Genomic DNA, 10,464 nt, shown 5'->3' on the forward strand with positions numbered 1-10,464 from the left:
TCAAAACCCGCCTGGATGCCACCCTGTGCCACATGCTGTAGGTGTGCCTGCTTGAGCAGGAAGGTTGGACTAGATGATCTGTAGAGGTCCCTTCCAACCTTGAATATTCTGTGATTCTGTGAATTTGGGGAACTAACGAATCAGGTGTTAGACTGAGTAGGTCTTTCCAGATACACAGGGAGCCAAGGTGGGGCTGACAGAAATGAGTGTGTTGTGGAGATGAATAAAGGTCCGGGAGATGAAGGTCATTGTGCCTGGTTTATGAAACGACCCAGTGACAGTGGCGAGAAAGTGGTGGCACTTGGACTGGTGGCAACACGCAGCAGAAGACAACTGTGCATTTCCTACACGTGAGGCTGGGCAACTCTGGTTTTTATACTGTACATAATTAAAAGGACAGTGTCATCAAGGTGTGTTTTTCCCATTTGCTGTTCTTTGGAGATCAGTGGGTTCTTTGCCATTCTGCTTGTGCTTACAAAAAATCACCTTGGTCTCTAAAACACAGTCTTCTGCTGGAAGATTGTTCCCTAGACCTCTCAGAATCTGATATAATTGTGTGGCCAGCACACATCTCCCTTGTTCTGTTTGGTAGTAACACATCCGCATTTGAGGTGTTGACACCACACTGCGATTTTGTTTCGCTACTACACGTCCAAGTCTCCCGTGTTTCACCGCGGGTTGTTATTTCTGTACCTGCTCCCCAGGCAGCCCTGGTTCCAACACTCCTGCCAGGCAGTGCAGAGTTGCCACCTCTTGACATTATCACAGCTCACACATCAGGTACAGAGCTGAAATCCAAGATCCCTAAAGTCGCACCCGAACACCCATCTCTCCCCCTGTCTTATAAACAGAAATTAAAAGACTACAGAGGAATATTGAAAAACTTTAAAGGTGCAAAAGGTGTAAATTCCAACGAGCTGGAATAAAAATCTATTTCTCCTTTAAGGTTTTGGGGTCAGAAATAGTGCCCATTCTAGTCAGCACTGCAAGGCAACACGCCAGAAGGCAGGTCCCAGCAATGTCTTCTATCAGTGTCATGAATCAAACACTCCTGCACGAGTCTCAGGTTCTCTCTACTGCATGGACATTGGAAAGAAGATGTGGGAGCACTGAACCTCTGTGCCTTGAGGTGAGCATGTCCATGGGGCATGGAGAGTCCAAAGGCAGCAACACTATGCAGGGACTTTGTCCTTTAAGGAGTCACTGGGGAGAAAATGCAGCATGCCTAGAGGCTTTCCAGGTGCAAGGCCTCTGGGGATTGTCCACACTCTCCTAAGCACCGGGTCCTTTTGTGGGGCTTGAACACTTTGCAGAGAAGAAATGCAAGCCTCTGCCCTGGGCGTCACAAGTTCTGCCCCCTGCTCAGCTCAGACAGACAACAGCCAGACGGGAAGCGAAGGCAGATCCAGACACAGGCTCTTGACAGCCATCCCAGACCGAAATCCCACCAAGAGGCTGTATCTAGAAACTAGAGGATCTCTGTGACTTTAAGACACTTCTGAACACATCAGAAATACGGCCCATAACAGAGGCCTTTGGAGCTTGTGAGGAGCTGTGCACTGAAACAGCTCATTAGCTGCCTTAAACCTTTTGAAACGACCTCTGATGAGATGAAGCCTAAAACCGAGGGCTAGATTGATTAGGTGATGGGGCTTTGAGCCATTGGTAGGCTCAAAAGTCTCCAGCGTAGGAGCTCCTGGGCTCCTACTGAGAAATGACTGCAGAATGGGCATCCCCCCGGCGCCTGGAGAGCTGCTCTGCCTCTCCCGTCGTGAAACTGGAGGCTATGCTTAAACGGGAGCGCGGGCTTCCAGAACTGAAACAGTGCGAGCGCGAAGACGAGGCGCTGCAGCCAAGGGAGAGGTGTGACGGAGCGGCACGCGGAACCGACACGGCTGGCACGGCCCTCCAGCTCATCCACGGAGCTGGATGCGGAGCCACATCCAGCCGCAGTGGCAGTGCTGCAGACCCGTGGCTGGGCGGGCGCCCCGGAGGCCTGCACATGCAGCGAGCGAGCAAACGTGGGCGGCAGGGTTGGGGGCACTGCACAAGGACGGGCTACCGATGCACCCACAGGACCGGGGCAGAGAGAGGTGCTGGGGTCTTGGGAGAGGACACACGTCCCCCTCCACGCCAAGCTGCCCAAGTGAGTCTCAATGCGCTTCCCACGTCGGGAACACAAGGGTCTGTGACGGGTGCCTCTGGAGCAATGGCTCTTCTTCAGGTGACACCCCCTATCTCTCCAGCTCCATGATCCCCCCAGCTGGGCAGGAGCTCAAGGCTGTGCTGAGCGCAAGGGCTGGAGAGCAAAGGACACTAAGAGACTGGCAGCTGTGCCTTCCAGCTCAGCTCAGCTCAGCCCAGCTCAGCACAACGATATTTGGACATGAGGGGATGTCTGAAGGAGGCTGAAACAATCGGCCTCCCGTGCCTTGTCCAAGGGATGCCAGAGGCCAGAGGGATGCCACAGACAGGACCGATTGGACTTACTACATGGACAAAGATTAGGCTGTTTCCAATACAATTTCTGCCCCTGGATCACTGTCTGCGTGTGGCCACTCCAGGCGACCAGGAGTGGGGAGCCAGGAGCACAACGCCCAGCGCTGCGTGCCGGCCCTCTCCGGCCGAGCAGGAAACCAGCATCGGCAAACTCATTCCCTCTCTACCGCTGAGAGGAAAAACAATCCCTGATTGCCTGCTGCCTCAGTTTCCCTGCATATGCAATGGAAAAAGCTGCCTCCTGGGGCTTGGGAAAGAGACAGCTTTAACGGTGAGAGAACACCAAAAACCTGGACAAGCAGAGCTTTGAAAAGGCAAAGGATGCCTAGGATTCCTGCTTCGGAAAGGCTCAAGGATATGGTGGGCGTGGCTGAAATTGCTGTCCTTGTCTGGTGCTACTAACTTACAAGATAAAACCTAAATATTCATTAAAGCAGCACTTGGCAGAAACCCCATCCTCAATTACAAAAGTCATTTCCTTTTTTTTTTTTTTTTTTTTTCAGTCTGAGGCCTTTGGGGCCTCATAATCTAATTAAATAAAGCTTTCTTGCTTTCTTCTCGCCTGCTCCCCCAGCTTCCATTGTACCAGAGAAGGCAAATATATATTTTTAATTTAGCAGAATCCCTTGCATGGTGTATCCCCTCCTGACCAGAAAAGTCAGCTCTGCTCTTCCCAGAATAGGAGAAAGATCCTTGCAAGGCTACAGGACCCAGGGCTGGCTGTGCGGGATCAGGCAGGTCCTGATTTGTATGGACTGGGATATAGAAGCTTCTCTGAGCTGGTCCAAGCCATCCAGCTACAGTCTGGATGCTGCAGAGAGGAAGAAAGGCACCACAGAGCACCCTCTCTCCATCCATACAAGGCTCTTTCTCAGAACCATGTGAAATTTTTTGGAAAAATTGTTCAATGGCTGAAAATTGCAGTTACAGGTCAGATAAATCATAATTGGATTTGTGCTGCATTTGTGCTGAAACCACTGAAGAGCATCAGCTAGACTAAAAAAGATCCCTAAAGTAAAGAAATAAAAAAAAAAAAAAGCAGCAAGGACTGATGCTCTTGCATTAACATTGCAGACCATAAATAAATACTGCATTAAAAAAAAAAACGCAGACCTTGATTTATTTTGGTATCTTACTTACTCTCCTAACTTGGAGCTGCAGTTTCTCTTCTGAGGAAGCTGGTTTTGAGTCTCCAACATCGAGTGAAAGGCCACAGGGAGACCAGGAGCTCAGCTGCATTCCCTGCAAGGAAGATACGAGATGGGCGGTGACCACGCAAGTCACCAAATCCAGCTGTGGACCCCGCAGTCTAGAAAATGCTTCACCTGGAACAGAACACCCCCATCCCATCACCCCACCCAGCTCCCCCTATGCAACGCTCACAACGTACTTAAAAACTCACCAGAGACCTCCATAGTGCTAAGCTAGAGACAAAAAAGCAGCGCGCTAAGGCTCTGCTATAGCAGGTGCCTTGGGAGATGATCCTAGGAACCAGCCCATGCTTCATGCTACTGAGGAAGGCAGAAAATGCTGGGTTGAACCCCCTACCCACCCTCCTTGAAATAAAACACCATGCATTTTCTGAGTTTCCTGCCGGTATGAAGTGTCTCAAGACAACAACAGGGCATCCTACCACACAGCCATTGCTTGGGGCTATCCAGGATGCCTGAGTGAAGAGGGGAGTGGATTGAGGAGGAGGTGAAGCAAGGTGGCACCACAGCCGGTTTGATTGGGACCACCCACAGGGGAGCTAGAAGGCTGCTTGGAGGTGTGGTCTTCCTTTCCAGAACACATTCCCACACACCCTAGGCCTAGCACCAACATGGATCCTGCCCAGGGCATGGGGAATAGCTGTTCCTTCAAAAAAAACCTAAAGCACAGTGCCCAGGCTAGCTGCCAGCTCTGTATCCTCAGCAGTTCTCTAAGACTCTAAGACTAAGCAGGCTCTCTAAGACTGACCTACACATCAGAGAGCTGAAAAATTATTAAGGAAGGATGTGGGGAATGAGAAGAACAAAAGAGGAGTGGATGACAAATAAAACGTGGTGCTGAGCGCACAGATGAGAGGAGATGTCCAACTAACGGTAGGCTGAGCCAAAAGACCAGAAAGACCAGAAAGAGCATGGAGGCCACAAGAGAGGTTCCAGGGCCTCAGCAGCACCATGAGTATCATCAGACAGTAGGCAGCTCTGTATGCTTTGGCCCTGCCTCTTACAGGTGAGGGCAATGGAGCTGCTCCAGTGACTGTGTCTCCATCCTCCTGAGCTCTCGGAGAGCAGAGTGGATGAGAGAGTCCTGGTACAGAAGGATGGGAGCAGACAAGGAACATCCAATACATTAAGGAGGCAACTTGGAAAAAAAGGTGTAGCATTTTTTCTGAAGAAGGAATCACTGGCACCCCGGCCTGAGATATGAGCAGAACTAGGTGCCGTCAATGGTCAGGAAAGGTGGACTATGGACTGTACAGAAAGGTCTCCCTATTCATCTCCTGCAGGTCCTGCAGGAAGACAGAGGGACAGCAGTGAGGATGAAGAAACCTGAGGTAGGTTTGTTCTGCTCTTTGCAAGCTCCTTTCTCCCAATGAGCTCTAACCCACAATCCACCTCCGCAAGGACACAGAGGGAATGAGGGAGGGAGCCAAGAACCGATCCTCTCCCTCTTGACTATGATGATGGCACCGTAACTGCTTGCTTGACATCCCTGTCTAGACTGACAAGGTACTTGTGCTGCCCTGATGCTGGTAGCCACTTGGAGAGCATACCATGGCCTGCTGCTGTCCAGTCACAGGATTGCTCTTCCCTTTCTCATCTTCACGTGTGTGGAGTTCTCTGCTGGGCCATGCTTTGCCTTAGAGAAGTATCCTGAGTTTCACAGGCAGAAGGCAGGACGTCTTCTGATACATGTGGCGAGTGACAGCCTGGATGCATTGTTTCTCCCATGGACCTTGACCTAGGACATCCCAGAGAAAGGTGTTTCCCTGACCAAGTTCTTCTGTCCTGTCTCCTCAACAAGGAGATGCCTCTACAGCCCAGAACTTGTCAACAAGCAAAGCTCCATGGGCCTTAAGACTTTCATGTGGCCACTTAAGCTACTGCTCATGCACTCCAGTGACACTCACGTATGATCTCAGAGCTCTCCTCAGAGGCAGTCACTCTGTTGGCACCCAACACTTTGGTGGCAGTAGCAACAATTGTCCCCAGACCAGAAACATCTTTCTTGCAACGCCATCAACCTGGGCATGTCAGCATGGCCATATGTGAATGTGTGAGCAGAGCAGGCCTTCCCAGTCCCTTACGGCAACAAGCATCAACTCCAGCACTAGCCAAAACACTTGTATTTATCTGAGAGGGCAATTTCACACATCACTCCAAAGTTTAAGAGGAACTTAGTGCTTCAATTCCTTTAAAATGGTGGCCTTACATGCTCAGTGTCATATGCCTTGGGGCAAGCACGTCATATATAAATCACTGAATCACAGAATATTCAAGGTTGTAAGGGACCTCTAGAGATCTTCTAATCCAACCTCCCTGCTCAAGCAGACACTTGAACCCAGGTGGGTTTTGAAGGCCTCCTGAGAAGGAGACTCCCCAGCCTCCCTGGGCAGCCTATTCCAGGGCTCTGTCACCCTCACAGAGAAGTTCTTCCTCACATGGAGATGGAACTGCCTGTGTTGCAAATTACACCCATTTCCCCTTGTCCTCTCACTGAACACCACTGAGATGAGCTTGGGCCCTTCCTCCCTACATTTCCCCTTCATGAACTTGTTGATCAGATCCCCTCTCAGCCTTCTCTTCTCCAAGATAAGCAGGCCCAACTCAGTCAGTCTCTCCTTGTACAACAGATGCTTCAGTCCCTTAATCATCCTTGTTGCTCTCTGCTGGACTCTCTCGAGAAGCTCCACGTCCCTCTTATAATGGGGAGCCCAGAACTGGTGCTCCAGGTGCAGCCTCACCAGAGCTGAGTAGAGGGGCAGAATCACCTCCCTTGACCTGCTGGCAACATCCTCCTGATGCAGCCAGGAGCCCATTGGCCTTCTTGGCCACGAGGGCACTGCTGCCTCCTGGTTAACTTGGTGTCAACTGGGACTCCCAGGTCCCAGAGCTGTGGAGCTGCTCTCCAGCAGGTCGACCCCTAATCTGTCCTGGTGCCTGGGGTTATTCCTCCCCAGGCGCAGGACCCTGCACTTGTCCTTGTTGAACCTCAGGAGGTTCCTCTCTGTCCAACTCTCCAGCCTGTCCAGGTCCCTCTGGATGGTAGCACAGCCCTCTGGAGTGTCAGCCACTCCACCCAGCTTGGGATCATCCGCAAATCACGACATGGGCTGAAGTCTTGTATCTTTTGCATCAACACTGGATGGAGGATCTGCACTTGGAAGTACACAGATAGGTAGGAAAATCCATGGGGCAAGAGGGCATAAAAAGCTTCACATAAGAGGGAAGTGGGAAGAGAGAGGATGGGGCCTCCAAGCAGAAGCCAAGGAGAGCAGTGTTGCACATAAAGTGGGAAGGGAGACGTACAAAGCATCAGCGGGAGAACAAAGGTGTTAGCCATCAGTAAAGGCTTCACACTCAGAGCTGGACGCAACCATAAAGCGCAACAAGGGGGATTCCTCCTCCTGAGTGCTCAGTCCTCAGCTCCACGTACGCAGTCGTGTGACAGGGTTGTGGTTGGGTGCATAACGACAAAAAAATACGGCTGCATTTTGCTTTTCCTCATATGTCAGGTCAGAAAAGAATGTCCTTGTTTTGGACATGAGAGGAGATGGTGTAAAACTGCTTGACTCCACTCCTGTCACCCAGCTATAACATGTGGCCTCAGCAAAAATTATATTCCACCAAGGCAGAGCCCATGAACTAGTACTGCTCTCCATCCTCCTCCTCCTCCTCCCACTGCAGCTATAAACAGGACCAGACCACCTCGCTACCGAACTGGCCTCGTGGCTAGAGAAGGGCCTTGCTGGCAGATCTCAGTGCTCTCTGACAACACCGTCCCTGTGGCCTTGGGGAAGCTACTTGACCACTCCAAGCCTCAGCTTCCCCAGAGAACAATACAGGTAGGTCCTGGGGAGGGCTGTGGAGCAACAGCGCGCTGAGACAGGCTGGAACTCTGGATTAATTCACAACTACCTGACTTCCAGCTTCACGGATCCAAGAGGAGCTTGAGGGAAAACCACCCACTTCATCTCTACCTGGGCCTAACTTCTAGCACGAAAGAAGAGACAAAATGAGAACCATCCATTTTGTGAGGCAGACGTCTCTTAGCCTCTGGGCTTGGCTGCCCACTTTCACACTTTGTCCATTGTTTGCTTGGACTTGTACAGGAAAAATCATGTTAAAGAAAATCCTAGCTGAATCACACACTTTGAAGCAGTTGGAATGGACAATTTGACAGGGACACGGGGATTTAACATGTCGTGTAAAAAAAAAAATATCTAATGATACTATGCTACTCTGCTGGCTAAAAATGCTATCTACTGGCATGGGAGGAATTTAAGCTGTAATACTAGCTAATATAATGCAGGCCTGGAGCTCCATGCAAATATTACCCTGATCCAACAGCTACAAAGCTCTGTTTATCCTAGTAATTAATTCTCTCCTCCGTTTAGTGATATAATTAGAGAAACACTGCCATTCTGATGGGCTTGTTTCCACCAATGCCTTTTACTATATTTACATCCCCACAATAGGCTTGGGCTTACAGAAAAGGGTGAAATTGCATTTATGAAGACAATGCCACACGCATTCCCCAAGCTTTTTACAGATGTAAACTTGGGCTCCAAATTACACATTTATTGTGTGAGCACACAATGAGCTCCAATTAAACACTGACTAAAACCAGCCTAACACCCCAAATAATGAAGATGAGCACAATAGTGTGATTTACTCTCAGCCCTTAGAGAAATACACATCTGTAACATATTACATGCTTTTCCCACAGATACACTCTTTGTGTTCTAGCTAGCCTTAGGCAGGAAAATTTCCTCCTCATACATTATGGATTTTCTTTCCCAGCTGCCAACACATTCACGTAACCAGCTGCAAGGAAAACAAATAGAATAAAACAAAACCAAGCGATATTCCTCTTGCTTAGTGATGAGCAGGTGACTGCCTGCCTGTCATGCCAAAGCTGAGGCAGGAAAATGGAAGATGAATGTGGTGAAACCCATAGAATCCTTTTCCTTTTGTCCCCCAAGGTGTGGAAGGCAGCAGGGAGGGGTGGGCATGGCACCTCTCACACCTTTTTAGAAAGTACTCCCAACCCTAGCTGTGGCGCTGGAAACTACCTGTTCTTCCTTGCAGCTTCCTCCTCCCCAGGCTGGTAGGAGGAATTCAGTGAGACACGAGCGCTAATAGCACAATTAAGGTAATAACACAGCATGGAGGGGGGCAACACACCCTTCCCCAGAGCTCGACCTCTAAATCCTGTAATACAGTATTGCTTCATTCACGACGAAAAGGAACTGCAAGGTAGCACCGAGCAGAAGAGCAGGCGGCACGGCCGGCTCTCCGGCAGCAGAGCCCTACTCCAGCCCAGATGCAGTCACCACCCCAGCTTCTCGGTACCATCTCCATGACAACCGGGTAATCGGGATGCAGCAACCACTGCTGAACTGATCTTTAGACGTAGCTTTGTTAGAAAACACCATACGGAAAATGTCAGCCTCAGCATCAAGGAAAGTAGCCCCATCCAAATGAGGGCTGTGATTAAAGAGCCTCCTTTTAATTTGGAACTGCCATACAGTCTCGCGATTTCAATGACTGCATGAATGAATGGATTTTGAAACCAGGGGCAGCGAAACACCATTTGTGAGTGTGTGTGCGAGTGTGTGTGTGTGCAGAGCACGCTGTAGTGTAACACCCCCACCAAGACACCCCACTGAGAGTTGGAAAAATGTCTCCATGTGTATTGAGAGAACGGGCATCTTCCGCATGCACCCGCACACACACACACCTATCAGAAGCAATCTGATCTCCAACAAGCGACACAGGCAGTGGATTCGCCAAATAATCCTAATAAGAATCAAAAACGACACTACCGAGCAGAATAGGATGTGAGGAAGGAGGTACCGAACAACAGACAATGAGAGCAGGGGAGCTCGTATTTGCACTTACCCGAGCAACGAGCCGCTTATTCCTTAGTCCCTTCACAAATGCAGCTCTCTTTTCTCTTCAACAATCCATGCAAAATAATCTGCAATTCCACAGGCAGAGGAGCAGCCCCATCCCCCTCTGCCACCACCTTCCCGGACTTCCCTTTTATTGGCTTCCTTTTTCTTTCCTCTCGCTCTCTCCTGCTGGAGACGGTTACACCTCCCAGCCTCCCCTTGAGGTGTCAAGAGATTGCTGGGGCTCCGGCAGGCAGGAGACGAGGGGAGGGGACGGCAGAAGGGGAGGAGGCAGGGAGGGATGGTGAACGGAGCAGCCAAGGCATGGAAGAAAAGGCCTTGCCGCGAAGCCGCACAGCCGGGGGGCCGGAGGGCTCCGCTCAGCACTCGGTGCGGGAGCACCGGGACACCGGGATCCCCGGCGGGCTGCGCGCTGTGTGCCCTGCCTCGGCGCTATGGTGTCCCCCACCTCGGCACTAATGTGTCCCCCACCTCGGCACTAAGCTCTGGCCAACAGGTCTGCTTTGGGCCAGCAAACCACCTCCCTTCAAGCACAGGCTGGCGATGCCTGCCAGGCACACATACCCTGCACACAGCACCCACGGCGAGCCTGTGCCCACACACACAGACACGCCGCGCCGCGAGCGCCCCAAGGCAGCGAGCAGCTCYGCAGGGCCCGTGTGGCGCCGGGCGCGGGTCTGGCCTGTGGGCCCCACCAGGGCAGGGCCGCAGAGCTCGCTGCAGCGCAGGCCGCCCAGCCCCGCCACCCGCCGCCGTCCCAGAGCCCGCTCAGCACTGCTGCTGCCCGTGGGCTCGGCACCATCGTGGGGCTCGGCGTGGTGCAGGGCCCCTTCCCTAGT

At 51.4% G+C, this 10,464-nt stretch overlaps 1 long non-coding RNA gene across 1 annotated transcript in view; it reads right to left on the reverse strand.

Moving 5' to 3' along the window:
- LOC112944329 overlaps positions 1-9,739 on the reverse strand; it is a 22,310-nt gene extending 12,571 nt beyond the window's left edge. The window contains exons 1-2 of the long non-coding RNA XR_003248754.1: positions 9,612-9,739; positions 3,640-3,741 (exon numbers count right to left, since the gene is read on the reverse strand). This is a non-coding gene — a long non-coding RNA (uncharacterized LOC112944329). The remainder of the gene's footprint in view (positions 1-3,639; positions 3,742-9,611) is intronic.
- Between the last annotated feature and the right edge of the window lie 725 nt (positions 9,740-10,464).

This window comes from Nothoprocta perdicaria, unplaced genomic scaffold (genome assembly GCF_003342845.1).
Source record: "Nothoprocta perdicaria isolate Ctin4 unplaced genomic scaffold, notPer1 scaffold_166, whole genome shotgun sequence".
NCBI lineage: Eukaryota > Metazoa > Chordata > Aves > Tinamiformes > Tinamidae > Nothoprocta > Nothoprocta perdicaria.